This window comes from Abramis brama (genome assembly GCF_963993115.1).
Source record: "Abramis brama genome assembly, chromosome: 24".
In the NCBI taxonomy this organism is placed as follows: domain Eukaryota; kingdom Metazoa; phylum Chordata; class Actinopteri; order Cypriniformes; family Leuciscidae; genus Abramis; species Abramis brama.
Window position 1 is genome coordinate 27648885 of NC_139986.1, and position 19394 is coordinate 27668278.

The window sequence follows — 19394 nt, forward strand, 5'->3', positions numbered from 1 at the left end:
GCCTGAAATGGGCACTTTTTGTGACAGCAACCCTATCATTTTTTATCAAAGATGTGGCTTAACTTCAGAATTTGAACTAAAATCAGTATTCTTATGATTGCTCTGAACATTTCTGACTAAGTTCAACAAACATTAAATTACTTATTCATAAACTTAAATAATTAATAAAAATGTAGGTGTGATGGGGTTGAGACTAGGGTAACAGGGTTGAAGATGGTAACGGGGTTGAAGAGACAAATACAGCTAAACATATACATAGTTGTTTTTTACTCAAATTCACTGTAAGATTGTCTATAAACACAAGTTACAAATACCCTGGGGGCTAAGCCCCCCCAGTCTTCCAAACCTAGTGACGTCCCTGGTGTGACAGACAAAAGTGTGACAGAAAAACTGCTGAGAGAACCAAATCTGACTCTACAAAAGGCCATAGACATATGCAGAGCATCTGAGATTGCCAAGGAAAGAATAAACATAATGGCATCAGCGAAAAAAGAAAGTGAAGTGCATGCATTTGACATGAGCAAAGGAGCAAAACACAAAAATAAGACTTTTAAAGTCTCACCGTTACACAACAAAAAAGAGAAAGTCAATAGCACATCAAGATCATGTACCAGATGTGGACAGACACACCCACCAAGATCGTGTCCAGCATATGGGGCTAAATGCAGAGCAAAGCCAACCATTATGCAAAAATGTGCAAGATGAAGTCTGTGCAGACACTCCAAGCTGTTGATAGTTTGTTTATGGGGACCCTGCAATGCACACAGATAAATGCAATAAGTAAAAATGAAGAATCGTGGTACACAACCATGACTGTCAGAGGGATCCCTATTGAAATCAAACTAGACAATGGTGCTGATGCAAATGTCCTGTCACTTGAACAAATCAGAAAGCTACCTGGTGACGTCACGCTCAAGCCCACAGAGACCATGTTAGTGGTGTATGGCGGCGCAAGGATCAGACCAGCTGGTTATGTATTCTTGAAATGCCACAAGGGACAAAATGAATCAAGGCTGTTGTTTTTTGTCACGGAGCAGTCAACTCCACCAATACTTGGCAGAGCCGCCTGTGAACATTTGAATCTGGTTAAGCGTGTAGAGCCTGTGAGTGCAACCGTGCCTTCTTCAAAAGATCAGCTGGTGAAGCAATATCCAGAAGTGTTCCAAGGGCTAGGAGAATTCCCAGGTGAGCATCACATATACCTTGATCCAGAGGTTCCTCCAGTGGTTCATGGATGTAGAAAGATTCCCCTGGCCATAATGGACAGACTAAAAGAAACCCTGGATCAGTTAGTGCTGACGGATGTCATTGCGCCTGTTATAGAGCCAACAAAATGGGTCAACAGTCTGGTTGTAACTGAAAAGAAAAACGGCTCGCTTAGACTATGTCTTGATCCTCGTGAACTAAACAGGGCAGTTAGACGCCAGCACTATTCCATACCAACACCTGAGGATGTACAGAGCAAACTGGCTGGTAACAAGGTATTCACAATTTTGGATGAAAAAGATGGTTACTGGCAGATCAAGCTAGACAAAGCTTCATCATTGCTGTGCACTTTTAACACACCTTGGGGACGCTTCAGGTTCAAACGTCTTTCATTTGGCCTCAAATCCTCCAGTGAGGTGTTCCAGCAAAAGAACAGTGAAGCCTTTGGTGACATAACTGGTGTGCATGTGATTGCTGATGATATGATAATCGCAGCAGCTGATGAGAAAGAGCACACAGAAATTCTGAAAAAAGTGATGGACAGAGCCAAAGAATTGAACATCAAGTTCAACGCAGACAAAATACAGTACAAAGTCACAAAAGTGAAATACATGGGTCATGTAATAAGTTCAACCGGACAGTGAAAAGGTAAAGGCAATTGTCAATATGCCCGCTCCAGAAGACAAAAAAGGCCTCCAGAGAGTGCTGGGCATGACAAAATACTTGTCACAGTACATAAGAAATTAAGCAGTTCTGACTGCCCCATTGAGACAGTTGCTAAGAAAAGACTCAGAGTGGCTATGGATGTCTGAGCATGATGCAGCGTTGGACAGCTTAAAAAAGGCTCTTACTGAGGCTCCTGTGCTAAGGTTCTTTGACCCAAATCAGCAAATAGTGCTTCAGGCTGATGCTTCAAAAGACGGCCTCGGTGCATGTTTATTACAACAAGAACGTCCAGTCGCATATGCGTCTAGAGCACTGACAGATGCTGAGCACAATTATGCGCAGATCGAGAAGGAGTTGTTGGCGGTGGTTTTTGCTGCACGTAAATTCCATCAGTATGTTTTTGGAGCATCTGTGATTGTACATTCTGATCACAAGCCGCTGGAGGCAATTTTCACAAAGCCTTTGAGTCAGGCTCCAGCCCGTCTGCAAAGAATGCTTCTGCAGCTGCAGCGTTACAACCTACAGGTGAACTACATCCCAGGAAAAGACATGCTGATAGCCGACGCTCTGTCTAGGGCATTTCTGTCTGAAGGCAAACTGCATGACGAAAACATGGATTGTGAAGAAAGAGTAGTGTATGCAATGGAAGCCACTGAGGCCATGGGCACCGAATTGCTTGAGAGACTCAAGTCAGAGACAAAAGCAGATGAAGTATCTTCAAAGCTAAGAGAAGTGCATCAGCAAGGATGGCCTGTTCACAAGAAACAGCTTGACAGAGATCTGAGAAGTTACTGGCCCATCAAAGACACAATAAGAATCTGTGACGGATTGATAATGACAAATGACAAATTCATCATCCCAAGGGGAATGAGGCCAGTAATACTGGAGAGACTGCATGCAGCTCATCAAGGAATACAACGCACCAATGAACATGCAAGGAGATGCCTGTACTGGCCAGGCATGTCTACAGAGATCCAGAGCATGGTTGAAAGATGTACAGTTTGCCAGCAGCTAATGCCAAAGAACCAAAAAGAACCATTGAAGCCCCATGAGATGCCAGAGCTTCCATGGTACAAGCTGGGTGTGGATATATTCGAGCTCAAAGGTCGGTCATTTCTCCTTACTGTTGATTACTTTTCAAAATATCCAGAAGTTCAACAGATTCCTGACAAAGCTGCGTACACAGGAAATCGAAAACTGAAAGCTATATTCGCTAGGCATGGCATACCCAAGGAGATCATAAGCGATCATGTGCCATTTGCTAGTGCAGAGGTGCGTCAGTTTGCAAAAGACTGGGGAATAAACTGGAAATATTCAAGCCCAGGTTACCCACAGTCTAATGGGATGGCAGAGCGGTCCATAAAAACAATTAAGCTTATGCTAAAGAAAGCTGAGCAAGCTCAGATGGATCCACATCTCGCACTTTTATCACTGAGAAACACTCCGGTGACGGGTCTTGGATACTCATCAGCTGAATTGCTCATGGGCCGGGTTTTACGGAGCACTCTTCCAATAGCCAGTGTGGCTCTGAAACCTAAGCACCCTAAAGATGTACAAAAAAAGATGGTTCAGCAACAGCAGAGGCAAGCACATTACTACAACCAACATGCCAAACCTCTGTCTGTGATCACAGGGATGGAAGCCGGCGGTAGTGACAGAACAAAGGCCGGAGCCTCGTTCCTACAACATTGTGACAGATTCAGGTCAGACATACAGAAGGAACAGGAGACACTTGCGAACAAGCAAAGACCAAGATCTAACAGGTGTTGCGGAGGAAGTTGAAGGAAATGACACAGAAGGGACTATGCAGAAAGAAAATGTGCAAGATCAAACTACAGTAGTTGAGAACACTGAGCAAGGAAATCGTACTAGGAGTGGGAGGCTTGTAAAAAGGCCAATTAGATTCTGTGATTTTGAAATGCACTAAGAAGAAAAGAAAGTTATGCTTGTGTTCTGAGTGTTTTGGTTAAAGATATAACAAACATATATCCAGGTGATGTTTATTATTTCAGTTGTCTCAAGCTGTATATTAAGCGAGTGGTAAAACTTGTTTATTATATGTGGTGAGTAAGTATTGTTTTGTTTTGCATTTCCTCTTAAATGTCCTAAAAGGGGGGATGTAGTATATGCAGCGGCATATAGGTAATTAAAGTAACTCAAGTCTGTGAGTATTGATGCTAGTTACATCAATGTCCCGCTAGAGGGCAGTGTTATGTTGTGGATGTGTAGAAGTTGTGGCATCCGGTCTGGTGTATGTGTTCTAGTTGCGGTATTAAAGACGATCAACAGTCACAGTGTTCTCTCTGATGTTTATATGAACAAAACCCACATAGCAAGAACATGACATGTATGGGATTTAAATATCCTTAAGTTTGTCTTCAAATTCTTATATAGAGGTGTTATCTGAATGTTGTGCTATAATATTTTTCACCTCAGTGATTTCTTTCCTCATTTCTACTCTGTCTTTATTCGACTCTTCTATAAGAAGTAACATCAAATCAGACGAGCACTTGTTGAGAATGGCTAACCACCTGTCTCTGAAGTCCTTTTTGTCATCTCCTCCATAGGCTGGGAATTTATTGATCCTAAGGCCCCCGGGGATATATCCTTTTCTCTAGTACGGGCAATATCCAGTACGATAACGATCCTATGGAGAGGCACTATAGGGAACACCATAATAGTGAGTGACCCATCTACCGTACAGGCCTGTGGGATTGACCATATACCACTGTCACTAAGGAAAGGGGACAGACAAAAACAACTAAACCAGAGAGAAAGTTTCTGGATTGACAAACTGCAAGCTGCTAGATACCCAGGCCTGAACGAAGAACTTGATTTTAGTGTTTTCCTATAAACCATACCCTTCATTTCTATTTTTATTTTATTTAGTCTATTTTTACTTTTATATGTATTGTAGTGATGTATGCATTGTATGTAACCTTGATGTGTAGTCTAGTGATGTGTCGTGCTCATTTTGAACAAATCTTTAACCCTCTGAGCTTCTTCGTGCAAAAATGCACGAAAACGTTTAAGTTTTGAATTGTTTAATTTTTTTGCTTCATCGGAGGGGGATGAAACTTGGTGACTTTTGTTATACTACCTATGTGAACACACAAAAAAAATCAAGGAGATGATTCAGATATGTTAAAGGGTTGTAAAAAAAAAAAGTCACACTTAGCTTCCTTCGTGCAAAAATGCACGACCATAGGAAATGAATGGGAAATACGAAAAAATAGGAAAACTCAGAGAAATTTTTGGTGGTACAAACTACAAATCAGCCACTGTGCAGAAAAAAAGTGCACAGCAATGAAGGGGTGACACTCTAAAACATCAAGAGTGCAAATATGACCCCCCCCCCCCACACACACACAACAAATTTTGCTCCAAACTATATAAAAACTATATAATCATAACTCCAAAACTGTAGCAAGGAGAGTCAAAAGGCAGGTATCGTTTGAAAGAACTCTTTTTTACATTTTTTGAAAATATAAATTAGATTACATTTGGACATTGTCCTGCCGAGAAACTGCTGATAAAAGACAAAATATATATATAATTTTTATTATGATTTTGCATATCTTTCTTATTTGTCATGGAATAACTCAGGAAGGAAATAAGGTAGGAGGAAAATTATTTTTTTCACTGTAAAGTTCAGACTCTAAGCTTTCAAATGACATCAACTTTGTGTTAATCAAGGCACAAAAATTAAAAAATATGGTAATGAATATTTTCGCAGCTAGGTGGCGCCTGCTGGCGGTACACCTATTTTTTTACAGTCTATGTGGTACACTCAGTTTTAGAGGGATTACTCATCACTCGTTAGGAGTTAATAAATGTGATTAGATGCATTAAAAAGCTGAGATCCTAAGTGTTTTGTGTTGTTCCATTCAGTGGTTGCTTAGTAATTTGAATCCGAATGGGAATCAAAAAAATAAAATAAAATAAAATAAATAAAAAAGCTATAGGAAGCCTATAGGCAGTTACAGGACATTACACACATTTATATATTTTTAAAGCCACTAGATGGCGCTCTTCTCACTTGAATTTTTTTTTTTTTTAGGCCTGCACTCTATTTTGATGTGAAATGTTGCATTTATTGAAAAAAAAAAAAAAAAAAAAAAAAAAATGTATATAATTAATGCAAAGTATCATAAAAATCTTTAAAAAATAAAAAATTTTAGGCTTCGTACGTTTTTGCACAAAAGGAAGCCAAGTGAAGCCTAACACATTAATGAAGAAGCCCAGAGGGTTAATATGACTCGGGACTACCGAGTTGTCTCAGAGAGTGATTCATTCATTTTGTGTTGACCGCGCATCTGCGCAACATCCCATAGGGTCCGTGTACTTTTTGATAGTTTGTTTTTCAATTTGAAATGGAATAAGCAAAAGCGAGAAAACGCGCCTTTATTCGTTTTTTCAAAAAAAAAATATTTTTCGTTTTTTGGTTCAAGGGTCAAAAACGGATAAATGACTTCAAATCCGTTTTGCACATGTGGGCGGTCATGAGACGCCCCTTTCAGCCGATTGGTCAAGCAAATCTGAGCCTGTGACATCATCAGTAGTTCCCCAGGTCTGTTCAACAAAATAATAGTCCTATGGCTCTGCGCTTCTTAAACTGTACAGGGCAGGTCCTAGATTTGGCTTTCTTCTGTGCAACTTAACCCGTTTCATAGAAATATTTATATCAGAAATATTAAATATTAATCTGCACCCAGACGGTTTTATTTAGCTGTGCAGAGTTAAATCTGTGTGGTGCTGTGCTAGACAGTGCAGAGCGGGTGAAGCACAGACCAATGATCAGTCAAGTGTAAATACCATAGACTGTAAAAAAATAAATACGCAGCAGTCATAACTCTTCTTTTAGACAATACGCTCAGTTTTGAACAAGGTGTAGTCATTGCAAATACTGTAATGCAAAACTGCTGATGGTGGTGGGTACCGATGATGGTAAATACATTTTTTTACTGTAACTGTAATCATAGCAGCGAGAGTGAGACAGCGAGATGATTGACTGGACGATAGAGGAGGAAAAAGCGCAAGATAGCCTAACTTTTGTTAGTAAAAAAATATTTCTTTGTTTAATATAAGTCAGTCAAGTCAAGTCACCTTTATTTATATAACGTTTTATACAATACAGATTGTATCAAAGCAGCTTCACATTGATAACATGAAAATAATAAAACAAAGTTTGTTTCTAGAAGAAAATTGCATCATCGTTCACCCTAAATAAGGCAGATCAATAATATTGTTGAATATTAAATGTCCCCAACTAAGCAAGCCAAAAGCCAAGGCAACAGTGGCAAGGAACCAAAACTCCATCAGTGACAGAATGGAGAAAAAAACCTTGGGAGAACCCAGACTCAGTCGCTCAGTTCTCCTCTGGCCAACGAGCGAACAGTGTATGATTATGATCCAGGCAACATTACGGGTCAGAAGTCAGATTGGTTGTGTCGATGAGGCCTTCACAGGGCTGATGAGGCTGGCACTTCAGGGATGCGTCATGGATGGGTCCAGGTGGAGATCCACCATCTGATCTGGATACGGCCGGGGTCCACCTCACTTCAGTAAACGGAGAGACTGGTTGACACTTCAGGACTGCGTTGTCATCATGTCCAGGCGCTGGTCCTTCATCGGATCTGGATACGGCCTGGATCCGGTGGACTGCGGTAAACCTCAGATAAACAGAGAGACTAATATTAGCATAGACGCCATTCTTCTTATGATGTAATGAGTACATCAGGATTTATGGGAAGTGTTCCCGGTTCCGGCTAGCCTAATCTATGTAGCCTAATATGTAATTATAGAAGTCTATAATGTGTTATGTGTATGCTAGGTCAAAGAGATGTGTTTTTAGTCTAGCTTTGAACTGACAGAGTGTGTCTGCTTCCCGGACAATGTTAGGAAGACTGTTACAAAGTTTTGGTGCTAAATAGGAGAAGGATCTTCCGCCAGCAGTCGATTATCAACTGGCCGGAATTTTGAGATCGCTATAGACATGAAGGACTATAAAGCATACTGCGGAGCTAAACCATTTAGTGCTTTGTAAGTAATCAGCAATATTTTAAAATTATATACAATGTTTAATAGGCAGCCAGTGCAGTGTTGACAGAACTGGGCTAATATGGTCATACTTCCTGGTTCTGGTAAGAACCACCCAGTAGAGCATTACAATAATCTAGCCACTGAACAATGACAATGAACTAATTGTTCCGCATTTGTCAATGAGAGCATATGGCATAATTTAGATATATTTTTAAGATGGAAAAATGCGGTTTTACAGATACTAGACACGTGACTTTCAAATGAAAGATTGGTATCTAAGAGCACACCCAGGTTCTTAACCGACGACGAAGACTTAACAGAGCAGCCATCAAGTGTTAGACAGTATTCTAGATCATCGGTTCCCAACAGGGGGGTCGCGGCCCACAAGGGGGCCTCAGCGAGCTCTGTGGGGGGTCGCGTCGTATTATGAAAAGTTTTGAGCAATGAGCATAAAAGTCCTTAACTTTTTTCTGTCATGAATCCATTTTCCAATCCGTGTTTTTGTCTTATCCTGAACCACTATGGTACACCTATAATAAGTGTTTACATTGGGACTATTTCACACTGGTTCGGATCGCTGCCGCTGCGGAGTAGCCCAGTACCTGCGTGACTCGTCATAGACGTACACAGAGAGAAGTAGTTCCGGCTACAATGTTCTTCCGAAAGACGCATTATTCTGTTAATGTCAATGTCAATGTCACATTTATTTATATAGCACATTTCCAAGGCCAGGGCCTACCAAAGTACTTCACAGTAAAATACACAAAATATTAGTCACACACTGATACAATAAGAACAATGAAGTAACAAAATGCTAAGAATAAAGATACACATAGGATACAACACATTCATCAAGGCGGCTCCCCTGTGCCAAAAGCTACTTCAAACAAATGAGTCTTCAGCAATGATTTAAAAGTGGACAGGCTACTAGCAGTCCGCACAGCTACGGGCAGTGAGTTCCAGAGAGTGGGAGCTGCCACTGAGAAGATATCTCTGTGTTGGTGAGACGGCGTTTCAGCGACCGCGCGATTTCCTGTCTGCCGGCTGCGTCTACACGCTGTTAATTCAAAAGCTGTTTTCACAGCTGGTAAACGGTTGGGTGTGCACAGCGGGTTTCTGTTTCAGTGCACAGTTTCCCCGCTGTGTTGCCGCGTTGGGTCCCTGTGTGCTTCAGCACAATAAAGAGAGTACTTTCTTCCTGAAAGAGCAATACGAGTGAAGATCGCGTCCTTTTCAGGATGACGTTTCACGTGTTTTGACGTGTGTTTCTGGATGCGATCGTTTCCTGTCATTTGACGATCGCTGTTTCACATGCCTAATCAGTGTGTTGAAGCTGCGTTCGTGGGTGGTTAATGTTCTCTCATGAGTGCATGACCACGTCGGCACGTTGCTCGTCTCTCCTTTTTCGTAAGGGCTTGAGCCGCTCAACGTGCCGTGTGCCGTCAAGCTGTCGATTAACAGCGCGGGTTGTCACGGCAACCCAGCGCGCGTCATTCGGCGCTCAAGATGCGCGGTCAAGATCAAGACTCGCGTGCCTCTATGAGGTGAGTCCCTTTGCTTATTTCCCGATCTAGTTTCTCTTCTGGTGCACCAGAAGAGGGCTACTTTGGCGAATAACATTGGTGATCCGAGGGTTACAGTGAGCACGAACCACTCACTCCTCTAGCGCATCGCAAACATGCTGAGACTGTGTTCGTGGGTGGTTTATGCTTTCTTATGAGAGCATGACCACGTCGGCGCGTTGTTCGACTTGCCTGAAGGCTTGAGCGCCCAGCGTGCCGTGTGTCATTGAGGCGATGGCCACGTTCACTGTCTTGCATGCCTGGTTGACGGCCACGATCACTGTTTCACATGCCTAATCAGTGTGTTGAGACTGCGTTCGTGGGTGGTTAATGTTCTCTCATGAGTGCATGACCACGTCGGCATGTTGTTCGTCTCCCCTTTTTCGTAAGGGCTTGAGCCGCTCAGCGTGCCATGTGCCGTCAAGGCTTTCGGATGGGATTCTGGTCCTTCTCATGAGGGACCAAGCATTTCATTCGGGGCTCCAGGGGAGGACAGATGTCGATCGCTACATCGGAGAGAGGGCTGTTATACTCTGAAAATGATGCTGAGTTCCTACTATAATGGTGTGTTCTCATGCTGAAGATTCAGACTTGACAGCCACACTTTCCTGGGCTATTCTAAAGTGCCTGGATGGGTGTGAAAAATTTTGGCAGTATGGAAGCATTTTGGTGCCAATATGGCAAGCCAAACATGCCTAAATCTGCAGAAGTTTTACTTCTGCAGATTTACTCACTACCCCTGCACATTCAGTGCACGTGGGTAGTTCTGACTCGGAGTGGAGCTGCGCTTTATGACTGACCGTGATTAGTCACAGCGCTGGCCTTCAGTCAGACGATGTCCACACTGGTGGTCCAGAAGCGCCCCAAAACTAGTCCGCTCGGAGTTCGTTTCCCCCCAGCAAAAGGAAGGGAAATGACCCTGAGAGGAGCGACCCAGAGTATGTGACGTCTGCTCTTCGGGAGTGCGTGTCATCACCACTCCTTCCCCCTGAGGAGGGCCGGGTGGAGAATTTCGTTTCTGTTCCGCCGCTGGTCATCCAGTCGGCGGTACCTAAAGTTTGATCAGTCCACTTCCTCTGAGTCACTCACGGGCCCCAGTGCTCAGATGGCAGTGAGGGCTACGGCCTTGTCACTCTCGTCTCTCGCTGGGCGAGGAGGAAACCAGGACTCGATGCCCCCGGGCCTCGCTCCTCGTTTCCCCTCACGGTTGAGACTGGCAGTAAAATAAGACCAGTCTCCTCCGTTCGAGAGGGTCAGAATGGCAGTGCGCGCCGCCCCTGAATGGCCCAGCAGATAGCAGTGGCGCCACCTTGGTCACGTCACTCCTGTCTGCCGCTGGGCGGGAAGGCTCGGAGACCAGCAGCCGCCCTTGGGCCTCGCTCGTCGTCTCCTCGCCTTCCCTTGCCAGGCGACAGCCCGCAGCAGAACACTCTCGGGTCTTTTCTGCCGTCTGTCCCCCGGTGGAAGCAGGTAGGTGTTGTCCAAGTACACACCCTGACCCCGCTCTCGGCCGCTGCAATGCCACCGGAGCCGTGTCCCTGCCTTCCACCTCGCTGCCCCTCTGCGGGTACGCCGGTGGTGCGGGTGGGCTCGTTGCGGCGGTTTCTCGGAGCCTGGTTTGCGCTCCTGAGGCCGCCACGCTGGCTCATCCGCACCATCCGGCTCGGCTATGCAATTCAGTTTGCCGGCCGGCCTCCCAAGTTCAGGGGCATCCACTTCACCCGTGTGCGTCCGGTGGATGCTCCTGTCTTGCGGAAAGAGATCAACGCCCTGCTGGCGAAGGACGCGATCGAGCCGGTCCCTCCAGCCGATATGAGGTCAGGGTTCTACAGCCCTTACTTCATTGTACCCAAGAAAGGCGGTGGGTTACGGCCAATTCTGGATCTGCGAGTATTAAATCGGGCCCTGCACAAGCTCCCGTTCAAGATGCTCACGCAGAAACGCATTTTCGAATGCATCCGTCCCCGGGATTGGTTTGCAGCGATCGACCTGAAGAACACGTACTTTCATGTCTCGATTCTCCCCCGACACAGACCATTTCTACGGTTTGCTTTCAAGGGTCGCGCATATCAGTACAAGGTCCTACCCTTTGGGCTGGCCCTGTCGCCCCGTGTCTTCACAAAAGTCGTGGAGGCGGCCATTGTTCCCATGAGAGAACAAGGCGTTCGCATTCTCAACTATCTCGATGACTGGCTCATTCTGGCGCACTCGCGAGATGTGTTGTGCGATTACAGGGACATGGTGCTCCGGCACCTCAGTCAGTTGGGGCTTCAGGTCAACTGGGACAAGAGCAAACTCTGCCCCGTGCAGAAGATCTCTTATCTCGGTATGGAACTGGACTCGGTCGCCCAGACTGCGCACCTCACAGAGGAACGCGTCCAGTCAGTGCTCAACTGCCTCAAGTCTTTTCGAGGCAAGTCAGCGGTCCCACTGAAACAGTTTCAGAGGCTCCTGGGGCATATGGCAGCCACAGCCGCAGTAACGCAGCTCGGTCTGTTGCATATGAGACCGCTCCAGCACTGGCTTCACGATCGAGTCCCGAGGTGGGCGTGGCAGAGCGGCACGTTCCGGGTCAAAGTCACCCCGCACTGTCGCCAAACCTTCACCCCTTGGTCGGATCCTGTGTTCCTACGGGCCGGAGTGCCCCTAGTCCACAGTTCCAGGCATGCTGTGGTGTTCACAGATGCTTCTGTCAAGGGCTGGGGGGCCACGTACAAAGGGCATGCAGTCTCGGGTCTGTGGACGGGGCCCCAGCTGCATTGGCACATCAACTGCCTAGAGTTGCAAGCAGTACGCTTAGCCTTGTGTCGCCTCAAGGGGCTTCTCAAACACAACCACGTACTGGTCCGTACGGACAGCACTGCGACCGTTGCGTACATCAACCGACAAGGTGGTCTACGCTCCCGTCGTATGTCGCGACTCGCCTCCCACCTCCTCCTATGGAGTCAGAAGCTTCTGAGGTCGCTTCGTGTCGTTCATGTTCCAGGGGAGCTCAATCGTGTGGCCGACGAGCTTTCACGGCTGCCTCCCCTACCAGGAGAATGGCGACTCCATCCCCAGGTGGTCCAGCTGATTTGGCGAATTTTCGGAGCCACGCAGGTAGACCTGTTTGCCTCTCCGGACACGACCCATTGCCAGTGGTATTACTCCCTGACCGAAGGAACTCTCGGCACGGATGCCCTGGCACACAGCTGGCCCCGGGACTTACGCAAATATGCGTTTCCCCCAGTGAGCCTTCTTGCACAGACCCTGTGCAAGGTCAGGGAGGACGAGGAGCAGGTCCTTTTGGTGGCCCCGTATTGGCCAACCCGGACTTGGTTCCCAGAACTCATGCTCCTCGCGACAGCCCCTCCTTGGCCGATTCCTCTGAGGAAGGACCTACTTTCTCAGAGACGGGGCACTCAATGGCACCCGCGTCCAGACCTCTGGAAACTCCATGTCTGGTCCCTGGACAGGACGCGGAGGTTCTAGATGGCCTGCCACAGGCAGTGGTAGACACCATCTCTTCAGCTAGAGCCCCCTCTACGAGGCGCCTCTACGATCTGAAGTGGAACCTGTTCGTCGACTGGTGTTCTTCCCACGGGGAGAACCCACGAACTGGAGAACCCACGAACTTGCCCGATCAGAATAGTGCTCTCCTTCCTACAAGAGGGGTTGGAGCGAAGGCTGTCTCCCTCCACCCTTAAAGTGTATGTTGCCGCAATAGCCGCACATCACGATGTAGTTGAAGGTAAGTCCGTGGGGAAGCACGACCTGGTCATCAGATTCCTCAAGGGTGCTAGGAGGCTAAATAAACAAACAAAAAAAAAAAAAGCCTCGCGATTTCTCATGTTATTTTGAGACCCCGGCTCGGATAATTGCCCAAGGTTCCTACCACTCCCTTCGCGGACCAGGTAGTGAACCTGCAAGCCCTGCCCCAGGAGGAGGCAGACCCAGCCCTAGCTTTTCTCTGTCCCGTCCGGCCCCTCCGGGTTTATATAGACAGAACGCAAAGCTTCAGGACCTCAGATCAGCTCTTTGTTTGTTATGGAGGCCAGCAGAAGGGGAAGGCTGTCTCCAAGCAGAGGTTAGCCCACTGGCTAGTGGATGCTATCACCAGGGCTTATGAGTCCCAGGGTGAGCCCTGCCCACCCAGGTTGCGGGCTCACTCCACTAGGAGTGTTGCCGCTTCCTGGGCTCTGGCACAAGGCGCCTTGCTAACAGACATTTGTAGGGCTGTGGGCTGGGCGACACCGAACACGTTCACTAGGTTTTGTAGCCTACGTGTGGAACCTGTTTCCTCCCGAGTACTCGCTACGGCCAGGAATTAGAGGAAATAGGTGTGTCGGCTTGCGACGCCATTCCGTGAGCGGATACGTGCGTCTTTGCTCCGTTGGTTACCCAACAAACGGCTAACCTCGTGAGTTCCTCCATCACCCCCTCCGGTGCCAGGCGTTGCGGACCGCCCGGCACCAGGTCTGCTACCTTCAGTAAGGAGTTGCTAGTAGACTGGGTGCCTTTTCCAGTGGTCCCTGTGGCGACCATGATTGCCACATGCAGTTCACGCACATCCTTGAATGAGCGCGGATTTTCTAGCGCATTTACTTGAACTTCATAGGCAATAACGTTATATCTATGGTTTAACCCATTTGAGAGGCGGCCAAAATCAGAATTTAAAATGGACTGAATAAACTCTATACGAACTTGACGAGCGATGCCGCGCTGACGGAACATAGACTATAAAAAAAGAGTGACTGACATGTAACGTAACGTTATGCACATAAATCACTGTCACACACACTCTCTCAGAGTAATATTAAGTTCCTGCATTATACATTTTCAACTAGCAGAATAGTACAGAATCACGATACACAGTCTCACATGTAGCCATGTCTTTTAACTATTATAATATTTTGAAGGGCAAAAATAGGAACTTTTAATTGGCTTTACATCATCAACTGTCACTTTAGCGCAAGGCCCTGTGCAGTCGCAGACTTGGTACTGTCAGTTGCATATAACGTTATAGAATTACCTCCCCAGCCTGCATAGATATAAACATATATCTATGCCCAGCCTGAACTAAAAACTCGATCACGTCGAGCTAGGTGGTGATTTCAGACAGCCAGGCTCCTCAGCTCCACTCACGCCCTGCCTCTGCCCATTTTCTGTAATCCGGGAGTGACGCAAGGCCAAGATGGCGACGGCCGGCTCCGCCCACTTTAGGCTTCAAAAATGCTCTTCAGAAACCTACGGGTGACGTCACGGACACTACGTCCATATTTTTTTACAGTCTATGGTCACAACACTGTTGGGTCTCACCCTGTTGTATCAAAGGTCATATAATGGTACATGCACTTTTACAAGTTGATTGTACTGAAATGTGTGTTGGCAGTGCCTGTACACAACCATAATAAAATGATAAAAATCCATCCAGTGGATTTTTTTTAATCTTCTTATATGTTTCCTCCTGTCTCAAATCAAGCTGTTCGATATTGTGACGTCACAAAATCGACGCCCCTCCCACGATAGCACGCGCCGACCGGCGCGTTCATTGTTGATAGCTGGAGTGCTGAGTAGAATGGCGTCTAGCGATTGTGGTGTTCTGTTCTTTGGTGAACACAGCAGTTATATTGATGATGTTTCTAAATCCGAACCGCTGAAGATGCAGTGGCTGAGTTTGTTTTCGAAGGGAATATTCCCCACGATCAACGTCAATGCTTTCATGTTTGCGCGAATCATTTCACCAGACTGCTTTACAAACGAGGGTCAGTATAAAGCTGGTTATTTGCTAAGAAGCTGCTCCTGAAAAAAGGATCAGTACCAACTATTCGTGTTCCTGCTGAACCTCCAGAAGAACAAGTGAGTGTAACGTTTTATTGACCTTTATATTAATCTTTATATTAATATTTGCAAATAGCTTGCACGCTTCACGATGAATGTGGCTATTTTTACACTCAGGGTACATTATGGCATGTTTTCTATGTACGACGTTATCAATATAATTCATAATCCCACGTTTATAATGAATGACGCGTTATGGTTATTGTGTTATTATTAAAAACGGTGTACGCACAGAACAGAGGGGCGGGGTCAGCAAAGCTCATTATCATTCAAAGACACATGCACTGAAACGGCGTGCTGAAAACAGAGCTGTTTTTGACCAGGTAAAATTAGTGTTTTCTTACAATACTAATGAGAATTTTTAATTAAAGTATATTACAAACTTTTAATTTAGACCCTAAAGAATCATATTAGCTTGTACAAAAATGACATTATATGACCCCTTTAAAATGTTAAAATTAATTTTCAAAAGCATGTCAGTGCAAATGCATGCTTCTGCTGCAGTTCTGTGTAGCAGGTTTGATGTTCAGTGATCTTCTAGCCACATCCTGTGGGTTTTGCAGAAGAACAGACATTTTCTCAAGTGCGTGCCATTGGAAGGTTTGGCAAAAAGTTTGTTTAAGGTCCTGTACTATGTCTAACCGCTTACACTTAAAATGTTACCAGTGTTTTACTAGTAAATTCAATTCAATATTCAATTAGAGGGCTCTACAACTAAATTCTTACTAGTAACAATTATGATTAGAGAGCTCTATAATCATAATCCGTAAATATATAATCAAACTTTTTGCCAAGCCTGCCAATGGCACATCTCTTGAGAAAATGTCTGTTCTTCTGCAAAAACCACAGGATGTGGTTAGAAGATCACTGAACATTGCACTTGCTACATACACAGAACTCAAGCAGAAGCATGCATTTGCACTGACAGATGTGTTTAAATATTAATTTTAACATTTTGAATTTAAGAGCAATTGAATTGAATTAGAAAGGTCTTTAATTTAAAGCTTTAAAGCTCTCTTTAAAGAAAGCGATTTACGAGAGAAGCAATGCGAGACTCATGCTCTTACAGTGCGAACAGCTGATCTCTGCAAATGCCCAGACAGCTGACGAACTCAGAGAGAGTGCTTGTCCGAGGGATGCAGGACAATAGTCATGGCACGACATTTTGCAACAAAGCCACTTGCTGTTTTAATAAATGAACTAAGTCACAGACGTGAACCAATCAGGCTACAGTATTCTGAGAAAACGGAGTTTCCCAATATACGCCAGAGACTGACGCAATGCGAAGTGAACCGTATTGAAAAGGAACTGCTTTTTACAAACCCATTGCAAATGTTTGATTGAAAGTATAGTCATAAACCCATCATTAATTATTGCAGACATGTTGGTCTGCTTTTCATTGATCTCTATCTTTATCAATGCAGAAATGTTCTCTAAAAAGTCTATTGCAATTGATGAAAGAAAAATAATCTAACAAAAGTCAAGATCCCAACTACAGCAAACCCTGATCTGCATAATGGATGTTCAAATGAAACATTTAATAAAACATCACCATCAAAATCTCTATTAATTCTCAATAAGGAACTTATGTAGACATATGACAGTCGAACTTTAATCACTCAAATATCTAATTAACTTCAGTTCATTCAGTGTTACTTGTTACATTCTCCATTGTATTCATTAGTAAAGTTTTTTAAGGAGGACTTTACTGTATAGAATGTTGAGCTGTTAATAAAAAATAGGTTTTAAGTGTAAACTCACATGCTTATTGTAGCCAAGGCTCACTGGAAAAATGTTATCAATTTAATTACATTTGTTTTTGAAACTTTTACCCTGTTCCTTGCACACCATATTATTTGATGACTTCAAAACATATGTATATATCCTCAAATATATCCATCATGTGTATGTTTTTTCTGATGCAGCAAAATTGCTTCGGCTTCACTCAGTTGGTACAGCGTTGCATTTGTGATGCAGAGATTCTCAGGTAGGAGTCCTGTGCAACTCGACAAATGAGCTCAAAGTGTCATAGAAGCAGTTACAGTAAGATAAATATTTTCCAAAATATTCTGTTTGTATTTTATTGGGAATGTAAGGCTCGCGCTCAATCGGCCCAAAGCCGGCATCCGACCAGCGCGGAAGGTCTTTACATGTTACTGTCTTTTTCTCGAGGCAAAGTATTTTTTGATTAAATGCAAAACATTTTAATATGTATTCTCTCATTATTTCATCTGATTCCATAAATGAAAAGGTTTTAATGATATCTGTCCATCATTAAATGTGACGAATGTTTGACTATTCTTTTTAACTCTTTAATGAAAATACTGTCAAAGTCAGTTAGAATAATCAAATGTAACAATTTATTATGTCAGGTAAATGTATCATGCCAATTACATAATCAATTCAAAGATAATCGATACAAAACATCAAATGCTCTAGAATAAAGAGAAGAGATGCGAACCCATGAGGCTGAACTCATGAAGTCTCCCTCTCAGCCTCACAGGCTAATCTGAACTACAGAAAAGGCTCGAATCTTCTGCTGCATTCCATTATATAGACAGAACTTCTTTCACATGGAAACATCAGCTAACAATGGAAATTTATATTCAGAGTTTACACCTTTTGGGTGTAGGGAAACCATTTGTCTAGAGACCACCTTCCTTTGTGTGCCAGTTATCTCTAAACTCTTAAAAACCTTATTACCTTTTGTTTTACTTATTTGGAAATGAGACATTTGTACCAGTCGCAATGAGACATTTCAAATGAAACATGCATAATACTCTATGATAATTATTCACATTAAACTATATGGATTTTTGGGTGATTTTATGTGATCTCAGCATGAGAGACAGGAAGTGGGGAAGAGGGGGAGAGATGTATTCTGAGGTGAGACTTTGCGTCTCAAATGGCGATGCTAACTTCACAAGAGTGAGTTCAAATGTTAATTTCCTTTGTTCTCTCAGAGAGTAGCTCTTTCTTCCAGTACCTTCAGTTTTTCCAGTCTTACACTGGTTTCACATGACTTTAATATGAAAATGGGTGTTGACTTCAGAACCCTTTAAATAAGCGAGCTGGTCCAATTATTTGTCTAGTTCTCCTTATCAGCTGAAGAAGGACAGACTGTTTATCGGATCATATTGTAAGTAGATCCATTTTACTGAATTATAATCTTAAACTGAATTATGTCTGACTGTCAAGACATTCTTTGTATATGATTTAAGGACATATAATTTTATACAAAGTAGCATATATAACAGTGTAACTATATGTGTATGCTAAGAATTTGCATTTCTCTTCATAGTGTATTATTAAATTACATTTATTGATGTTGATCTTAGTCAGTAATGAAGTACTGCAAGTATAATATTTGCTAATACCGACACCTATAAAATAGCATTAAGGTGAGTGGGAGATGTAATGTTGATATTTATTTTATGTTATGTCTATTTTAGTATTATTTAGCATCAAATTGCCTTGTAAACTGAAAGACCCTCACCGTGAACCAGTTAAGACAGAATCTCAGTTGTTATCAGAAAGGTAAGAGTATCATTATTCAGTGTCATCTGTCTTAAATTGTAACATTCTGTTACTTTTGCCTTTTCTGTTATTTATTAATCCCGATTCAACCCATTCCAATCCCTATGTACACCATCTTCCTTTGCTGACAGTAGAAGCCTAGCCAAAATAATTTTGATGAGGGCTATAAAAAAAAATCAACATGTAACACTTATAATTTGATTTGTAATTATGTAATACTGTAAGATCATTCATCATCATTACAAAAAAAATCTTAGCCTGTATTATTGGGATGGGTAGGACATTTCTTCAGTCGATATTGTCTGTCCCCACCACTTTTTGACGGGTATCATATGGTATTAAATTATATGGGTACCAATGACATATGCAGTAATATTACAGTAAGTGAACATCTTGGGTGTGCGACCCACAAACATACAGTAGAAGTCTTGTCACTTACTGTTATACTTGTATATTTTTACCCACATCATTTATTTATTTATTTTTGTGAGAGAGAACAAGCCTGCATCCCAATGTGCTTACTATCTATCCTAAATATTACGTAAGATTAGTAATCCAGTC

At 43.6% G+C, this 19394-nt stretch overlaps 3 protein-coding genes across 4 annotated transcripts in view; 2 read left to right on the plus strand and 1 right to left on the minus strand.

Annotated features, from left to right (window-relative positions):
* Positions 1–19394, plus strand: part of LOC311075330 (uncharacterized protein) — a 250040-nt gene that overhangs the window by 220033 nt on the left and 10613 nt on the right. The window contains exons 1-2 of one of the 2 annotated variants that reach the window (XM_084102647.1): positions 17850–18435; positions 18749–18833. The gene's annotated coding sequence lies outside the window, so the exon portion shown is untranslated. Of the gene's footprint in view, positions 1–17849; positions 18436–18748; positions 18834–19394 lie in introns of those variants that run through there. The other variant, XM_084102648.1, reaches the window with a different exon arrangement.
* LOC311075333 (uncharacterized protein) overlaps positions 1–19394 on the plus strand; it is a 467028-nt gene that overhangs the window by 217542 nt on the left and 230092 nt on the right. The gene's annotated exons all lie outside the window — the stretch shown is intronic.
* Positions 1–19394, minus strand: part of LOC311075017 (uncharacterized protein) — a gene marked incomplete at both ends in the record, with an annotated part of 124662 nt that overhangs the window by 57256 nt on the left and 48012 nt on the right. The gene's annotated exons all lie outside the window — the stretch shown is intronic.